Source organism: Dermacentor silvarum, chromosome 10 (genome assembly GCF_013339745.2).
Source record: "Dermacentor silvarum isolate Dsil-2018 chromosome 10, BIME_Dsil_1.4, whole genome shotgun sequence".
NCBI classification, from domain to species: Eukaryota; Metazoa; Arthropoda; class Arachnida; order Ixodida; family Ixodidae; genus Dermacentor; species Dermacentor silvarum.
This window is the reverse complement of record NC_051163.1, coordinates 107,590,659-107,608,127: the sequence shown is the minus strand read 5'-3', so window position 1 is coordinate 107,608,127 and position 17,469 is coordinate 107,590,659.

Sequence of the window (17,469 nt, the reverse complement as noted above, 5' to 3'; positions counted from 1 at the left end):
ACTGAACTATTTACCAGCTAACTCTGCGGTCTATGCTGTATTGACGTAAAGTGAAAAACAATGTAACTGGACAGACTCGCAACTGCTACAATGCCTACTTGCATGCATCGGAATAGCTTGCCATGAATATAAAATAAAATAGCAAGCTTACTAGAAAACACCTCACTGGTGTAGTAGCTACGCACAGTGAATACTGGCCTTCATGTATCATTTCAAGAAGTTCCAAGCTCGTCGAATGTACATTTGCCAGTGGCATTTATTCTGGGAACAAGACAAATAATTGTAAATGTTAAACAATGCTAAGCACGCCGTGTGCTTTGACCTGTGACAAATTTGGCCCACTACACTTTGAATTCTTACATACGCAGATACTGCACGAGCGTGTAGCATAAACAGATGAAAATCGGAAATGAAAGCTACAGCATGAAAAACAGTTTCAGAACAATGAAACCAAAATAAAAAGTAATGAACACGCCGTGTACTTAGCAAAAATGTAATGTTAATCGCAGCAAAGTGATTGTTGAAAGAAAAAATACTCATCACAACATGTTGGGTCTAGTTTTCTTATAGAACATGATAATGTGCGCAAAACAGCTATGAACACATTTATGTAGCAGCAAGTTGCATAAATATTTAGTCAATTTAGTAAGCTGAGTTGAGTAATATGTCGACTAACTTATCGACGAATGATACCGAGATCCTATTTGGAACACGTACACTTCATACATACCTGACTCGACCATCCAGATTACACGTTGCACCACGGCAGCCATAGCCAAGGAGTCCTCTCCGTTATGTGGTCACAGCCTCGCCACTATAAAACAAGTTGTGTTAACTTATAGCAGTAGCCCATTAAAGCTGTCACATGGTGAACACATGCGAGGAGCACCTAAAAATAGTCATGAAAACAATGTTTGCACTAGTGCAGGGTGGCAACAGTGCACATGATAATAGGGCCCCCTCATTTCAGTAAAATTTTCAACACACGCAGGAGCAGCACATTACAAAGAAATGTTTCTTTACACAACAATTCATTTCTTTTTTCTTTCATAAGCAACTTTCCTGTCATGTTTAGTTGCGTATAAGTTATGTCAACAAACCTTGTCTTAAAAAGTAAGCTGTACTAGTAGCAAGCTGTGATTTTTTTCTCATAAACTGCTCGTAAACCGAAAACCTCATAAGCAGATTATTTACGACGTCGAAGCATTTATAAGCGAGGAAACGGGATTGCAGTAAGAATCGGTGAAGCACATGGGTCGCTATTATGCAACTTCAGCAGAAAAGAACAGGTGCACATGATGATCATGATTATTTCCGAACGTAATATTTCTCATCGGAAGAAGACGCTTATCAAGATTTTCAATTTCGCATTGAGGCAATAAACTCGCATAACTGAATTCTGCCAACCGGCGCTCAGCAAGCATCAGCACAGGTATTACTGTTGCCGTGGGAGTACCATTTCCTACGTTCACGCATTCTGTGCACACATGGGGAGCACGCACAATACGCGTGTAGTTAGCACGCACGATTACTTACCTTTCAAACGGTATGACGCGGTCTAAAAGCGCTCTCCAAGTTGCCGGTGCTGCATCGACGATGTCACTCACAGCCAGCGCCTTCTCTATTTTTCTAAAAATAAAGGAGGCGCTGTCGCAGCATACATGCCGCTGCGTAGTGGACGAGCTCAGGCACGCTAATTCGCATGCTTTCTTTGCGACATGCACCCAACTTTCCACAACCATGACACAAAGGCAACGCACTACCCGGCACAAAATTCGTTGGTCCACATTTGCCTGGCGCGCCACGCATAAGGCGAGTTTGCAGCAAGACACAAGCTATCTTCTCGCACTATTATTGAAGCTAACTACGTCACATTTCATTACCGCAAACACAAAAACACACGATCAAACGCTCGCACATCCAACAACCACGTTGTAGACGGAGGAATGACAACGGCGCCACCTGCACACTAGTGAGGCTGTGGTGGCCTCCGTGATACGTGATTAACTAGCCGTGTTGCGCCCAACTATGTTGCGAGACAAAACGGTTAATTCTGTAATGTATTTTCGAGGTCTTTAAACGTGCATTCAATGCACTGTACGAGCGTTTTTACTTTCTGCCTAAAAGCGGCCGTCACGTCCTCGAGCCCAGCGGTAGGGTGGCTAGCGTCGCAACGCCGTAGCCACGGGACTACGTTAAAACCCTGTAATTAAACCGTTCAAAATTCTGCATCTTTATATTAAAAGGTCTGTGTGCATTGCGTGTACCTGTAATACCACCTAATACGTTTAGCTTTGTCTTACCAGCAATTCTTTAACTTGGCAGAAAACTGACTTGCATTCCAGCACAATTGGGGGGTCGCATTTCGTGACTATAGAAGATCGTACTCGGGTACGCAAAGCATGTAAAAAAAAATGTGGTTGATCCCTCTTATATCGGTATAGAACACGAAAGTGAAACGTGTCTTCACAGAGGTAGTGTAATGTTTATTGCACATTGATATATAATGTCTATTGGTGTTTTGTGGCTAAAGCGCCCTTAGGCGTTGATGCACCCACGCTGACGCCTGGTGGCACGTCTCCTCCATCACGACTACCAACGTCGATGACCATGAGCAACCGTCGTGCATATGGAAGCTGCACTACGCTGCACACGCTAGCACAACGCGAAAGACGAAGCACGTAAGTGACACACTAATACAACGCGCAAGACAAAGCACGTAACTGAATCGTCACCGAGTCAAATCAGCGCGTACAGCGCGTCGTAATTGCAGCCTCCGCGATCAACTTCAGAAACATTTTCAGAGCTAATTGCGGAGGCCACGCTCCGCTGTGCTGAGTACGGTGAACGCCACTTGGTAGTGCTTCTTGATGCCAGCGTCCCTTCGAATGCTGGCATCGAGGCGTCGTAGTGCTGAGACCACCGAAGCGTTCACTGTCGGTGCGCGTTAGTGTCATAATGCAGTACTTCTCTTTTCTGCTCGTAGGCGGCGGCACCGCCCCGAGCAAGAGCGCGGGTACACGGAGGAGTGTTAGATATATAAGGCGCGTCTGTGTAGCTCTCTGCAAATGCGTTTGTGGCGCAATGGGTTAAACGCTCGGCGATCTATCGTCGCGGACCGAGAGGTCGTGGGTTCGATTTCCAAATTTTGCATGTTTGTGGAACTTTTTCTTCTGGTTTCTTTCTTTGTATTATGTTCGTGTATGTTCGTGTGACGTATTTCCGTGACGGAAATACGTCAGTGAAGTCTTGGTGGACCCCGGCATAAAACACTTTCGTGTTAAAAAAAAAGAAAGGTGCACCGTGTCGTTATGTGCGAATACGTGCGAGTTGGTTCTGTCAGTGCTCTATGAATTGTTGTGTCAATGAATCTGTTTGATTACGTGTGTGTAAAATGTCTATGTATGCTTGTTAATGTAACCGTGTGTATTAAAGTGTGACTTTCTGCGTGTGTTGTTGATTGTCAAGTGCTCTATGAATTGAATGCGTATGTGTACATTTGAATACTGCTCTAGGTGAATGACCAGTGTTAAGCTCTATTAATTAAGTGTTATTAATTAATTAAGTGTATGTTATAATGTCTGAGAATTAATAGAGTGTTATATAGGAAATGTGCGTCATAATATTATAATAATACGTTCACACATGTTTCGCGTGTGGCAAAAATCTTTTTGTACATACAATTTTTTAAAATCTTTTATTGCATGTAGCCTCCGAGACCATTGCTCAGTGCGTGCGAATCTCGAAGCCTTGTATTGGCGCCCCTAGTAGCTTCAATCCTACTTGTTAGCCTATAGTCGTGTTGCTGGCTTCACTTGCCTTGAGTCGGCCATGTTGGTTTTGGAAAGGGAGTAACAGTTGCTCCCAGCCATGAGGGAGGAAAGTTCCTCCATTTAAAGACGAACATAGGGGACATCGCCGTTCCTCGCTTAAGGAGCAAGGGTCACTCCTTTTTTTTTAGAGTGTAGCACTAGGCCGCGTAAAGCTCAAGACACAGCGAAGCTGGTGTAAATGCCGACACCGCGTTCCACCGCGTTGCAATGCCGACAACGCGTTCCTGCAGACCCGCTCCGTGAATGCGCATCTCTCTCTCTCTAGCTCTTATTTTCTTCATCTCTATCCCGAGCATAGCGTGCAAAACCTCTTCTTCACCTCGCAGAGCATTGGCAGGAGCGCGTGCGAACACGCCAGGTTTGGATGAAGAAGAAGACGCTCGAACGCCATCATATGGTTGGCATAAATTCATGTGCAGCAAGCGTGGCTGTATAGGGTAGTGGTTACGACACTCGCCTCGGGACCATGGCTGCGCGGGTTTGAATCCCGCCTGGGCAAGAAATTTTATTTACTTTTATTTATTTATTGCTGATGATGACAGTTTCTTGATACGAACCACAAATTACGGCTGGCTTAAACAGCTTCGCTGTTAATCAGATCAAAAGTACGCGCGCACTTTCGGAAAATGCTGGGTGTTTCTGTAAGGCTGTTCACCTTTCGTGGTCCGTTTCACGTCGAGTTGATGGCCTGGGTCAGTACATGAAAATGACTGCAGATTTACCTCCTCTGGTACAAATATAAGCGTCATATTTTTTCGTTGCTGCACACTCCACTGATAGCGAGAGCCGGTGCGGTGCTATTAACGTGAAGCTTTGACTTAGGCATTTTGCTGTGCGCAGGTTATTGCCTCACATTCATTCGGTATTGAAGAAAAAAATTCGTCGGCCCTTCCGCTCCGTGAAGATGGTTAACCAGCAAAGCCAAAACGTGCGGCCGCGGTGTTTATCACTGTGGTAATTCCGAGGGTTCATTAAAGAATTTCTCAATTATGAGGTTACACGCACGTTCGGCGGTGACGGAGAGAACGACGTCACTGGGTATGCCCGCAGTCCGCCGTTGTCGCTTGCGTTCGATGTCTCGTGTTTTCCCGGTGCCGTGGTGGGCACTGTTCGCCCGCTATTGCCGCTTGCGATTCTTCGAATATAAATTGCTGCGAAATTAAATCTGTCCGTTACGTAAGACAATGAATGGCTCATACCCCCTTAAGCAATGGCTCATACCCCCGTAAACGCCGCATCCCCATTACAACGACAGAAGAGAAGTGAAATACTACGCTAGAATGATAGGCGGCCGCAGCCAGCTGTGGAAGAAGAGGACGACGCTCGAGCCAATGCTGATGATGATAATTTTCTGTACACAAGCTATTTCGCCTGGCCATATACGTTTTCGCCTAGACATACATAGCTTCGCTTTAAGAAGAAATACGAGTGTTCGATGGTGGCAGGAAAGGTCCCTCCCCCCAGCAAAGTAGCTCTCTGCTTTCACCATTCCATATAATCGCAGTAATATTTCTTTCATGCGTGCTTCATGTCACATAGCACAAACTAGAGCCCGTGCGCGCGTGCATGTTTCCATTAGACCAAAGGATAACCATTGCCTTTCACGTTCGTCACCTTAAACTGCAACAAGTTGCTTATAAAAGCGAGCATCGAGAACGTGCCAGTTTCTTCCATTCTTCAATCGTAGCAGCTAGCACTTTGAGACACCAGACTCCCACTACCTCTCTGAATAAGTACACATCGACCAGTTTCTTCCTCGGAGCAGCTAACGCAACGTAGACGCCGTGTGACATTATACCGACTTCCGAAATGCCTCAGGACGTAACGGCACGAGTTGTTACTCTTATTTACTGGAGCTAAAAGAAAACATCAGTATTCATGTTGTCACTGTTTACAATATAACGAACGCTATCTTTACGCTGTCGTCGAGGTTACAATTGCTCTCTTTGCGCGAAGCCTTTGGTCCATCTAGTAATGCTTTGCAGAACGCCAAGTGATGCTGGACAGCCAGCTAGCTGCAATATTCTTCGTTTAGGAGAATTTCCACAATGCATGGGGACTATAATTCCTTTAAAAAAGCGACAGACTTTTTTGTCACTTCCCTCGTGTTAAGCGTGACTGGCTGCCGTATTTCTTGCCGAGTACATTGAGACAATTGTGGAGACTGTGTACTTGGTGGACTGATCTTGACGCCAGTGAGCAATATAAGTATTTGCAAGCTGTGGTTTTAGCAGGGTGTCTTCGGGCCCGTGCAATAAAAAAACGTGGGTGTGTCGATCCTGATAGCGTGCTATAGCAATACAGTCATGCTTGTGCTTGATGTCGAACTAACTTTATCTTGCTTTTTTTGTCTTCATTTCTCTGAGTTTCACTTAAGGGAGGTTTGGAACAAGCTAGTGAAACATAGATTACCGTATTATATGCAAAATAGTAAGAAAGTACCAATTCTGTGGCATGAGAGCAAGCGTTAATCATTACCAGTCAGCCGCTTGAGGTTGTGGAGATATTTGTCATGGCGAAGTAGTTAGAAGTGACCCTAATCAGGAAGAAAAAATTCCAGGTTAATCGGCGTAAGACGAACCGCACAAAGCTCGCATTCTATTCATGAATGGCTGGTTAGCGTTGCCACAAAAAACGTATATAAGCAGTGCATTTTACCAGTCCTTTCATAGGGTTCTAAAGCTACGCCTATTGCGACCGCAATGGGCCTAAATATAGTCGTTGTAATGTTGTGGGAGAAACATGGCAGTGTGAATTCCACCGGACTGTACTAGAAACTAAAAAGAAACCCGCATATGGTTTTCTGAGAACAAAGATTCGCAGTTGAATAAACATTTGTACGGGACATGGGCGCATCGCATACAGGACCAAGACCTCCATACTGCGACCATCTCAGTTAATGGGGAGCTTAACAGATCGCGACGCGTGAGCGTTTTAGTCAACAGCTCAAAGCACAGAGACACAGAATACGGCAAATCAGTTCTAACAAAGCTCACTAGGTGGAAGAAGGTTAATAAAAGGGAAAAAGCAATCTCCCAAACGGCGGGGCGACTTGCACGAAGCTTCGTGCTACAGTTGGGTATGTTGATTTTTTTTTGCTGAAAGCAAACGAGGGCAGTCATTCTAGATATAATTAAAAAGCACAAGTAGATTTTGGCCGTTGATGGGAATGAAATATAATGAATGATGGAAAGCTCATGTGGTGCGATAAATTGCAAATAACAAGTATAGGTGCAAAATGAAGTCTGCTAACGCAAACAAAGGGCATCTGTAGATAGCTGGAACTTCGTGCAAACTCTCTCAGCGTCCTCATAGCTTTCCTAGAAATGCATGCATGCTACCTTTCTTAAGCTAAGCCCAACTTCATAGCATTGCAAGTTTCGCGAATATTATGGGTGAATATGACGATTTGTATGGCTTCTGCTCGGCCTAATAAAAGTCGAATGTGTTATGCACAGCTTAAATACACGACAAAGGCTCAGTTCGTTACAACTAATTCAATTTAAAATGTCAATAGCATAGTCAAAATTATATGAAAGCAGCCATTGATATCAATTTACGGTGACTGTGACAGGAAAGAAGGCTCCGAAAGCGAGCAGCTGCATCATACCCGTCGGTTTGTGCCTCTATTTGTTTGCTTAACTAATGACTAATTGACTGATCAACAAAATAATAAGCGGTAGCACTTGAAGAAAACGGCGGAGCGATCGCCCCTACGCTTCTTCCGCCGCTTCCAGTGCTCCCGTCCCCTGATATCATCAGTGGCGGTGGACCAGGGTCGACCATGGCGTCCGGTGTCTCACTGACCATCGGTGCCGAGTCATCGTTCAACGCCAGGGGCAGTGGTCCCTCGGATAGCACCCCTTCCGAGTGCAGCAGCCTGGCGCCTTATTGGGTCCCGGAAGAAATTAAGCACTACTTCCGCCACCGACACTCGTCGTCCGAGGAGGACGACAGCAGCCGCAAGGTAGACACGGCGCTGCGTGCGATCGGCCGTGAGAGGGAGCTGCCGGAAATCGAAGACAGCGACTGGTCGCGGTGAGTTCCGTTACGAGCGGTTACTGCGGCGCTAAAATATAACTAAAGTGCAACCTTATTTGATTTCACAATGACAGCTGTAAATGCAAAACCACGTGCTCAAAAGTATACGCCGAATACTGGTTGAAACTCGTGCTTTTCCTTTTGTCAACTTGAATCTATTTTTGTGCAAATAAAAAGACGGCAAAACCACACAGAATATTCTTCTATCAACCTATATGAGAGTTGTGGAGCTGCAGAAAGAAGCGGCCACCATTTGCACCTCGCAGATAACTAAAGTCGATACTCACTCCACCTTTGCAAAACTCGACGTGCCTGACAATTCTGGAGTCCACAGTCTATACACAACTTTGAGCTCAAGCTTTCCCTTTAATATTTAACAACGCCACAAGTGTCACTAGAAAAGACAAGATTTCTTGTGCAGCCTATTTCTTCTTACCGGCGAAGGTCTGTAGAAACTCGATCTAACGAACGAAGCATGCGTGTTGAAACAGCTGTCGGACTATTTCAAGCGCTTACTCATGGTACCCATACCCAAGCCGGATGCGAAGACTAACATGTTTGTCAGCACGAGGCCAAATCTCGCATACTTATACAATCTACAAGCGAGCCAAGAGGACGGCAACGAAAAGACTCTTGTGGCAGCTTGGAGACCTGTGCCGACCTTGCAGAAGCAGCTTTCATGTTCACTGGAGCACGAGTGCTAGCATGCACCTCCTCGCCGAAAAAAATCAACCAAATGTGACACCCAGCCAGCATGCATCCCGCAGACATTCTCGTCGCCGTTGATCTCAAAGATGTGTTTGACAGTGACAGCCACACCAACATTGTGGAGGTCATACAGAGCTGTCCCGCCGGTGAATTAGCCCTAATTTCATCAAACACTGATGGGAGAAATGTTAATTCGGAGACTGGCACTCATGGGCCTCAAATGGGGGTACGGCAAATTTAGAACTGCGTCGGTGTGCCCTAGGGAGCCGTCGTATCTCCACTACTCGTTAACGCTGTCTTGGCGCCTCTCACATATCACCTAGCCGACACTGAGGCACTATAGTTCACTGTTTGCCCAGACAACATCATCACTATGAATAACAAACATGCAACATGACCTGTACGAACAAATGCGAACACTGCAGGAATCACTCGACACCATCTAATACTCACTACCGGTATGACCCATTCACTCGAAAAAACGGAGTTACACATTCCCAACCTGAGCGAAGATGCCAACCACGACATTTCATGGTACTTTGATGGGCAGGAGAGCAAGTCCGCACAGAATAGCATGTACGGATCCTTGGAGTCTCCATTGAAGGTTTATGCAACGTCCGAACCTGGATCGGTGCTCTAATTCAAAATGGAGTCATGTTGCATCTTATCAAGCTTCATCAGCCATCGACACGGGCGAGCGACTACCGAGGTCACAAGAAGGGTTTTCTAGGGGAGTGCTAGTCTGCATAAACTGTTCATATACAACCTAACAGAAGATCAAATCCGTACCAGAGACCATAGAAGTGCGGTACAACGAGACATCGCGCTTTGAATTAGGGACTGGCCAAGCACACGCGGATTGTGCAATTCCGCCGCTCCAGGCTGCCTTTCATAGCGGTCGCCATCCAGCAACAACCAAATAGCAGTGTTCCAGAAAATACATCAAGACCGGCCGGACATGTCACAGTTATAGATCCTGACGTGACATTTACGGCTGGTCCTTCCTTCTTATAACACTTCCAGGAAAGAAATACTTCACACCGAGGAGAGCTTTTCCCGAGACATGCACACCGAGAAGGTAAGGAACACAGAGCAGTGCACATCGTCACCCAGCAGTAAATTGCTAGGTACAAAGGAAGGCATTGTCGGGAACCGAGGGGTCGCAGCGGAGCGCCAGAACAAGGAGACCAGCTCAGCAGGCTTTTAGAACGGACTGTCGCGTGCCGTGCTTGCGCCGCTAGCAGGCGCCGCCCAAGTTTATTCTCCTCGCCATCCGAAGCCGGCCTCAAAGCGCCGGCCGAGAGCGCCGACCTTAGCGTCCCCGCATGGCAGCGTCGGTGGGCGCCACAGCATCATAATTTACATTAACACAACTAGAGCATAGCCTGAGAAGAGCACCCTCACATTTGCGACTGTCACCTACTTTGCCGACGAAGCCTTCGAGGCTATTGAACGGTGCAAATCTGCCGAGCTTCTGTTCCGCAGCATAATTTTTACTAGAGATTCCTCTCTGGGAAAGCACACCAACCGAACTTTATTACATGCATCCTCGTGGATAGCCAAGAGGCGGTCTTCGCGCTTCGGACCATCTCAACAGCGCGATTCAAACTGAAAGCATGAAGCGGCTTTGAAAATTACTTTGAAAATGGCTAGAACGACACATGTTAAGCACTCTGATTACGGTGGCAGTCAGCCAAGCTCGCTTCGAGTGATGAGCAGCACAAAGGGACATGAGCGAGTCAGATTCTGCAAACTGACGGCAATCACTTTGGTATATTCAAAACCTCTGGGTGCACGGCTCACGAAAAATGAAACAATATTTATCGAGGACCTCCTAGAAGAAATTGGAACCTTCAACGATAACAACAGAAAAGAAAGCAAACACACCACGCCACGTATAGAACCGCCGTTGGGACCAGAAATCGTCCAGTTTGGACAACTGATCCTACACAAAAGATCGGCTTTCGAGCTATCTTTTAACATCAACGAGCGGGGAACTTTCAAACAAAAACACGCCATACCTCAGAGTCGCCTATAGTGTCCGCTACGGAAACCTGCAGAGACAAAAAAATTGCACCATCTTCCCGTAGGGGAACCCCAAGTAGTATGCGAAGCAGCCATGGGGTCGACTCAAGGTAGTTTTATCAGCTGTATAAACTTGGACATGCAGCAGCACCAGCAACGCGCAGAACTGTTGTCGACGCCGTCGGCGTTTTGCCCGCGTTTGCACCGAACGCGCGCGGCGTTGGTGACTGTTGCCGGTGCCTCTGGGGCGCCTACCTTCTTGCCTCTAACCTCAGCTGCTTCGCATTATCGCGCGCGGAGCCGCAGGCGTTGTCATTCGTTGCGCAATCCGGAGAGGAGAGAAGGAATGCCGAGAGGAGAGGAGATGAGACAAGGAGAGGAGAGGAGAGGGAGGAGGATGCGCATGCGCAGTAGGGGTGTGGACGCACTGCGGTTGGATAGATGGAGGGAGGTAGGGAGGGAAGGAAGCAATATAGCCACAAGCATGAGATACTTCGCATCTGAAAAATTAGGGACAGCTTCAAACGAGTGGTGCGAAGACTGGGCAAACAGCGGAGCTGGCGATCCCACCTAGCTGTATCTCGGTTTGGCCAAGTTTTTCCGAGGTTATGCTTCCGAGACTCGGCCACCTTTTGCGCAAGATATCCCTGGAATTATGGGCAGCCCAAGGAGCAACGAATACTCGGTCAATAAAGAATCTGGACGCTTCTGGGCGATCAAACGCTTTTGCTCGGTTTCGCGGGCTCGTAACTCCTCATATTCTGCGAATCTCCGACGTTTTGCCACCGCTTCGGTGGCACGATACTTGGAATCAGACCGAAGTTGTCTCACTCGCTTTGGAGTAGCGGCGCGGCGGCTTTCGCGCCGCGTTTCCTCTTTTTCGGGAGTGACGCTCTTCTTCGGCGGCCACATCTTCGCGGCGATGTACTCGGCGCGGAGACGGCGGGGCTTTTGCGTCGCTGCGGCGGCGACGTGGAGCTATATAACCCGTGGGTCGGCGCAGTGATGTCACGGCTTAGCTCCACCTCTGCGTAGCCACGGCAACCCCTCCGCACGGCGCGGTGACGTCATGGCTCGGCAAAACCTAGGCGAAGCGATGCGGCGCGCGCGATGGCGTCACGGCTCAAGCACCTGTGGCGAGGTTCGGCGTGGTCGGCACAGCTGGGGCGAAGCGTTGCTAGGCGACGCATAGTGACGTCATCGCCATGCGGAGGTTTTGCGGCGTACACTCGGCGGACCATCCTCGAGCTTAAACAGCTTCGCTAGATCACAGGGGTATTTGCCTTTGAGCTAGGACGCTTTCTGCACTGCCTCTAGGATGGGCCCACATTTCGGGCGTATACCACCGGATTACCACAAGCTTAAGCAGGTTCGCTGTTAAAACGCCACACTGAGCCACCTCCACCTCTCCTGGGACTTTCCCGGCTTCGTGGAGCAGCGAAGGTATGCGCCGGAGGGATTGACCATCAACTCATATGAGAAATGGATTGCCCCGCAAGCATTGAAACCACAAAAATGGTGTTGGCGCTCCTGTACGGCGAGGACACTGGGACTCTCCCTCATATATTAGCAGATTCTTGCTGCCAGATTTCCTGTGCCATCCGGAATATCCCATTCTCAACTCGATCTCCCATTTCCCTGGTTGTACCCTGAGCAATGGTGTTCGAAATAAAATGCTGTGTGTTTTCGTCCACTTTTACCCCGCGCTCTGTCTGAAGGGTTATCGCGTTGTACGGCCGAGCACGAAGTTATGGATTTGGTCCTGTCCGTAGCTGCCAAATCTCGATTCGGGTGGAATGCAAAGAACTCTGGTTTACAGTGCATTCGGCGCATGGTAAAGAACTACGTTGTCAAGAGTTATTCGCAGGACTCAACTACGGTGTCCCTCACAGACTACTCTGCATTTCAGTGTCGTCAAGCCCTGCAATCTTCTTTGCTATGGCGAGAAAAGGGTTTTTTAGTATAAGTATATGCTGGGCTTGGTAGTCTTTCAATGCCCATGAAGATAATCAGCGCAACAAGAAGGCACCACAAACACGAAGGAAAGACAAACCAAGTGATGCGCTCAACTGTTTATTGACGGGAACGGTTTTCCACATACATATATGACATTTGGGGCGGTGGGGGGGGGGGGGGGGGCGTTTTACTCTATGCCGCTTCATCTTGAAAGCCATTTGCTACGGGGACAGAGTCCGCCAGGCGCTGTGTTTTCGCGGCTTAGTTCACGTTCATGCGATAGACAACACGAAGGTCAATTCGCTCGCTGCTGCAGCCGCGCTTCCTCACTCCAGCGTATTGTCTGCGAGTTTCCGCGGTCATCGAGTTAGTGGTTCATGTTTGAGAGCGCGCGCGTGACACCATGCTTGTTAATTTATTGAGTATGCTTACGTTTACAAGTTTACACGGCCGATACAACTACTATCCTTACTTCGTACAGCTATCCACTAACTTGCTATCGCAATCGATGCTTCGTCTGTCGGGCGACACTGTGACCTTTTTGGTTTCAGAATTATGAAGGTTTAGCTTACAATCTGACCACCTGAGCAACGCTGAGTGGTCTGCTACAATTTGTTCATCATGGCGGTATTCAGCGAGTCGCGGTTCTGTTTCATTCATACATGTTTGTTCACAATCGCAACATGAACGATGCAAACCCCTTTTAAAGATATTCTCATTTCCGAATGGTGATTGAAAGCAATAATGGAATGCCACAATATTAAAATTTAAACACTTGGAATATTCGCGCGCTCTCATAGTCATCAAAAGTATCGCAATTGTTCAGAGACCACAACGATGGGCTGCCAAGAATAGCGGCGACGTAGTAACGGTAAACGTTGGAAATTACAGCATAGAAGCGGCAGCTGTTAAAGTGGTTAGTTATCACGCAGATATGTGGTGGTTGTCAACGGCGCTGACGCGGTACGCTTCTGTGTGCGTGTGCGTTGTACGAGAGGCGCCATTATGTCGGATGTGGCTTGATCTCAAAGCGCTAGTTGTGGAATGATAGAAAGTCAATGAGACTTCAGCTTCGCCCTTTCAGTAACAGACCGCCTTAACTACACTAACTGGCGATAGCGGAGGCTATGCCTCCTTGCATAGTGTGAAGAACTGATAGGTTGTGGTTGTCGAAAGCAATGCAAAGGTCGACGGGCGAGCAGCGTTGGCCGGTAATGCATGCTTGCAACAGCGCTAACACTGTGTCGAACCAGTGTCTCCTGCGATAGATAGCGCTGACGTAGCCTGCACGATAATTATGAGGTGGTGCGTGGGATCTGGAAAGGAGTAATGGTGCCAGCGCTAACATTTGCAAATGCCATACTATGCTTGAAATCGGATTTGTTGTCGGGGTTGAAAGTTAACCAAAAATCAGTAGGCCGGTCGGCTTTGGGAGCCCACGGTGAACCTACAAATGAGGCAGTGCAGGGTGACATGGGTAGGGCCTCTTCCGAAGTCAGAGACGCACAGAGCAAAATTAGTTTTGAAGAAAGACTCAGGAACATGAATGAAAATAAGTGAGCGGCTAAAGTGCACGAGTATCTGTATCCGAAAATTGTGCACACAGAATGGAGGAAGAGGTCAACAAGGTTGGCAACAAAGTACAGGATATTTCAAACTAAATAGACAACCACGAGTCATCAGAAAGAAAGTGAGAGAAAAAGAGACAGTGAATTGGATGCAATGAATGGAAACAAAAGGACCATGAATATTTACAAGAATGAGAAGAAAGAAATTTGAAGAAAAATCTGTACTATAACACAAAGGGCAGTGCCTTGCTATTTGAGGCTCGAGCGGGTTGCCTAAGGACCAAAATATACCGGTGCTAATATTCGGAGCTATAGATGAGGAATGTGTATGCTACAGTAAAGATCCGGAGACCACTCAACAGATCCCTAATGGAATGTGAAGGGATTCACCCAGTGAGAGCAGTAGGTAACGTACCGCACACTTTACAGAAGTTCTTGGGTTTAAAGTGGACGAAAACATCAACCGGTCAGCAGTCGAGATAAGCAACAGACGTTTAGAGTATTGGTGGAAAGAAAGCAGAGAAGAGATTGGTACGACCTGATTTGATCTTTTAGTCATGGGTATAGGTACAAGGTAGACATTGAGGAAAAAAAAATATTAATGAAATGTATACAAACATGCTCGATAAAAACATTTGTTGCATACCTGAATAAATCACACAGGCTAGGTGACTATTTGTCACCGTCCCGTTTGGAAGAGGAGGGCATTAAATCATAACCAGGTTCGAGAATTGTTGTAACCAAGTGCAGGGTAATATTGGAAGTGGAAGCAGGCAAACCGGAGTCATAAAGTGAGAGACACAGAAAGGGTAAATTGGATGCAACGGATGGAAACGGAGAATGCCCATACAGTCCTACTGTAACGGCAAACCAGACACTGAGAAATAAAGTTTACATGACAAAACAAAGAGCAGTGCCTCTCTTATGAGGTCCGAGATGACCTGCCTGAGGACCAAAAGCAAACGTGGACTATTCCCAACTGTGTCAATCTGCTGCTGAAAATAACATCCGGGGATGATTTAGCACATTGATGGTCTGTTTAAGACTTCTTACACGGCCTTTTACACCTTCCACTTTATAACCAAAATTTGCAATTTTTGTCTAATGAGAGGCCCTTAAAGGGCCTCTAGAATATATTCGTACATCCACTTCGTAAGAAACCGAGACGCAGGCTAGGTGACCATTTATCACCGCCCTGTTACAAAGGGGATGCCATTACCTCACCATCATCATCACAAGGTAGCTGCAGTGGGCAATGTGCATTGCGATGTTTCGCTTGTGGTCCTCCTGACAATTGTGTCGCCAAGAGGGGTATAAATCAGTATTAAGTTAGGCTGTATTATAGAATAAACATCTGCGTTAGTAAAGTGGTTAGTCGTACCGTAATAGGAGGCTTCACTAGTAAAGAAACATGCAAAAAAGATTGTAGCGACTTAAGTATCATTACGTGATTTGAATGCGAAACCATTATGACTAGTTTAAATGGTTACGTCCATGATACAAGTCATGCGTTGCCACGTGCCCTTTCAACTCTTACCTTAATCCACATTAATGCATCATGCTCTAATTTTTAACATTCTTAATCCACAATCCTCCTTGCTCTAATGTGTACCAACCTTGATTCACTTTATTACACCTTACTCCACTTTAATTCACCTTAACCCAGCTTGCTCTACCTTGTAGCAACATTGATCCACCTTAATCCACCGTGATTCACCTCAATCCGCTTTAGCACCTTAATGTACTTTATTTTACCTTAATTCACTTTACTTCACTCTAATTCAACTTAATTCGTTTTAAATCACTTAATTCATATTAATTACCCATATTTGCTACTAATTGACGTTGCTATATCATTTACTATCTTCTGTATAACTACTGACGACGCACAAGACGCTGATGACGTCACATTGATTTTTGGTACTACTCGCTGCGGACAACGCAGGCTTTTCTGCCTTATACGACATATAATGCTTTCGCATTAAAACAAGAGGTGGGGGCCGACGCTACCTCGAAATTGCCGCACCATCTTCCTGTGACGTCATGAACTTTACCAGTCTACCGGAGCCTAGTTATTTGTTTACCTTCAAGGAAGGACTACATTGCGCTTTGTAAGCCGAAAACAACCCAGAGAAACGAGAATACAAGACAAGGAACGACTGATCGACTAACAATTCCTGCACTTTATTGTTGACATAAACCCGCGAGGTCTTACGATGAGTATGCGCCAGCACGTAGATGCACTACAACTGTCATGTCACCTGTTCCACAGGTGACTGGCCGTCCGTCGCGTGTGATCTGTCGTGATCACGCTCACAAGCAAGTGCTCAAAACAGGGTCAAAACAAATGCAGAATAGATCAAAACTGATTCAAAATATACTAAAATAATTGAGAATAATCTAGAAAACAAGAATAATTAAGGATTAAGCGCATTAATATGCATAAACTCGTTAAAATCGTTTCCGAAACGCCAGACTGGTAGCAGCGCAACGCAAGAGAGGGTGAAACCATCTCAAAAGGGCTCCATTGCTTCGCACTTCCCCAGGATCCTCGTCAGTGGAGCTGCTTTAGCGCTGGATTTGAACTACACAAGCGCAGTGCTTGAGCCGAATGGAAGCTACATTGAGCGCTGGATTTGAGCAGGATTTTAGCTAGTTTCGAACTGCATTTTATTTGGGGCTCAGAATGATCTTGAAGTCGTTCCGAGGTAGCAGCGGCAGCCGGCGACGCAGGCGGCGCGTCTCTCGGGGCGAGCTCTTGGCATTCGCTGCGAACGCGTCGCGCGTCGCTAGTTGAATTTTTTTCAAACTGTATTTCTTCCACAAAATATTGTGAAGGACGAGGTCTTCAATAAAGTGCATGCATATATCCACTTGAACCGCTTGGAGTCTCTGTTTACTTGACAATAAGCGTAATATTGACAAACTTTGAACGCACAGTGCATCAAAAGTCAATGTATACTTATACAGTGTTACATACCATAACTTTGCAATGTTACGTTATACACGATGTTGTGATATAGCTTTCAGTGTTACAGTGCAATAAACATGTAGCAAGTGCAGAAAAACAGTATATTACAGCAAATAAGAGCAGCTTCCTTGTGCACCCCCCCCCCCGCCCCCCCAAAAATAATATAGATGGCGCATTGTGTAATTTGTCTTCTTAAGTTAATTCTGTTGCTTTGAAGTCCGATTTGTAAGAATGAAAGAGTGTTGTTTTAACATGTGCTTACCAAGATCACGGCGAGAGAACGGAACTTTCCAAATGTCATCATTACGGTAGTTACATGTTTCTTCTATGTTGTTAACTGTGAAAGTACGATTAAACATCCCTCATC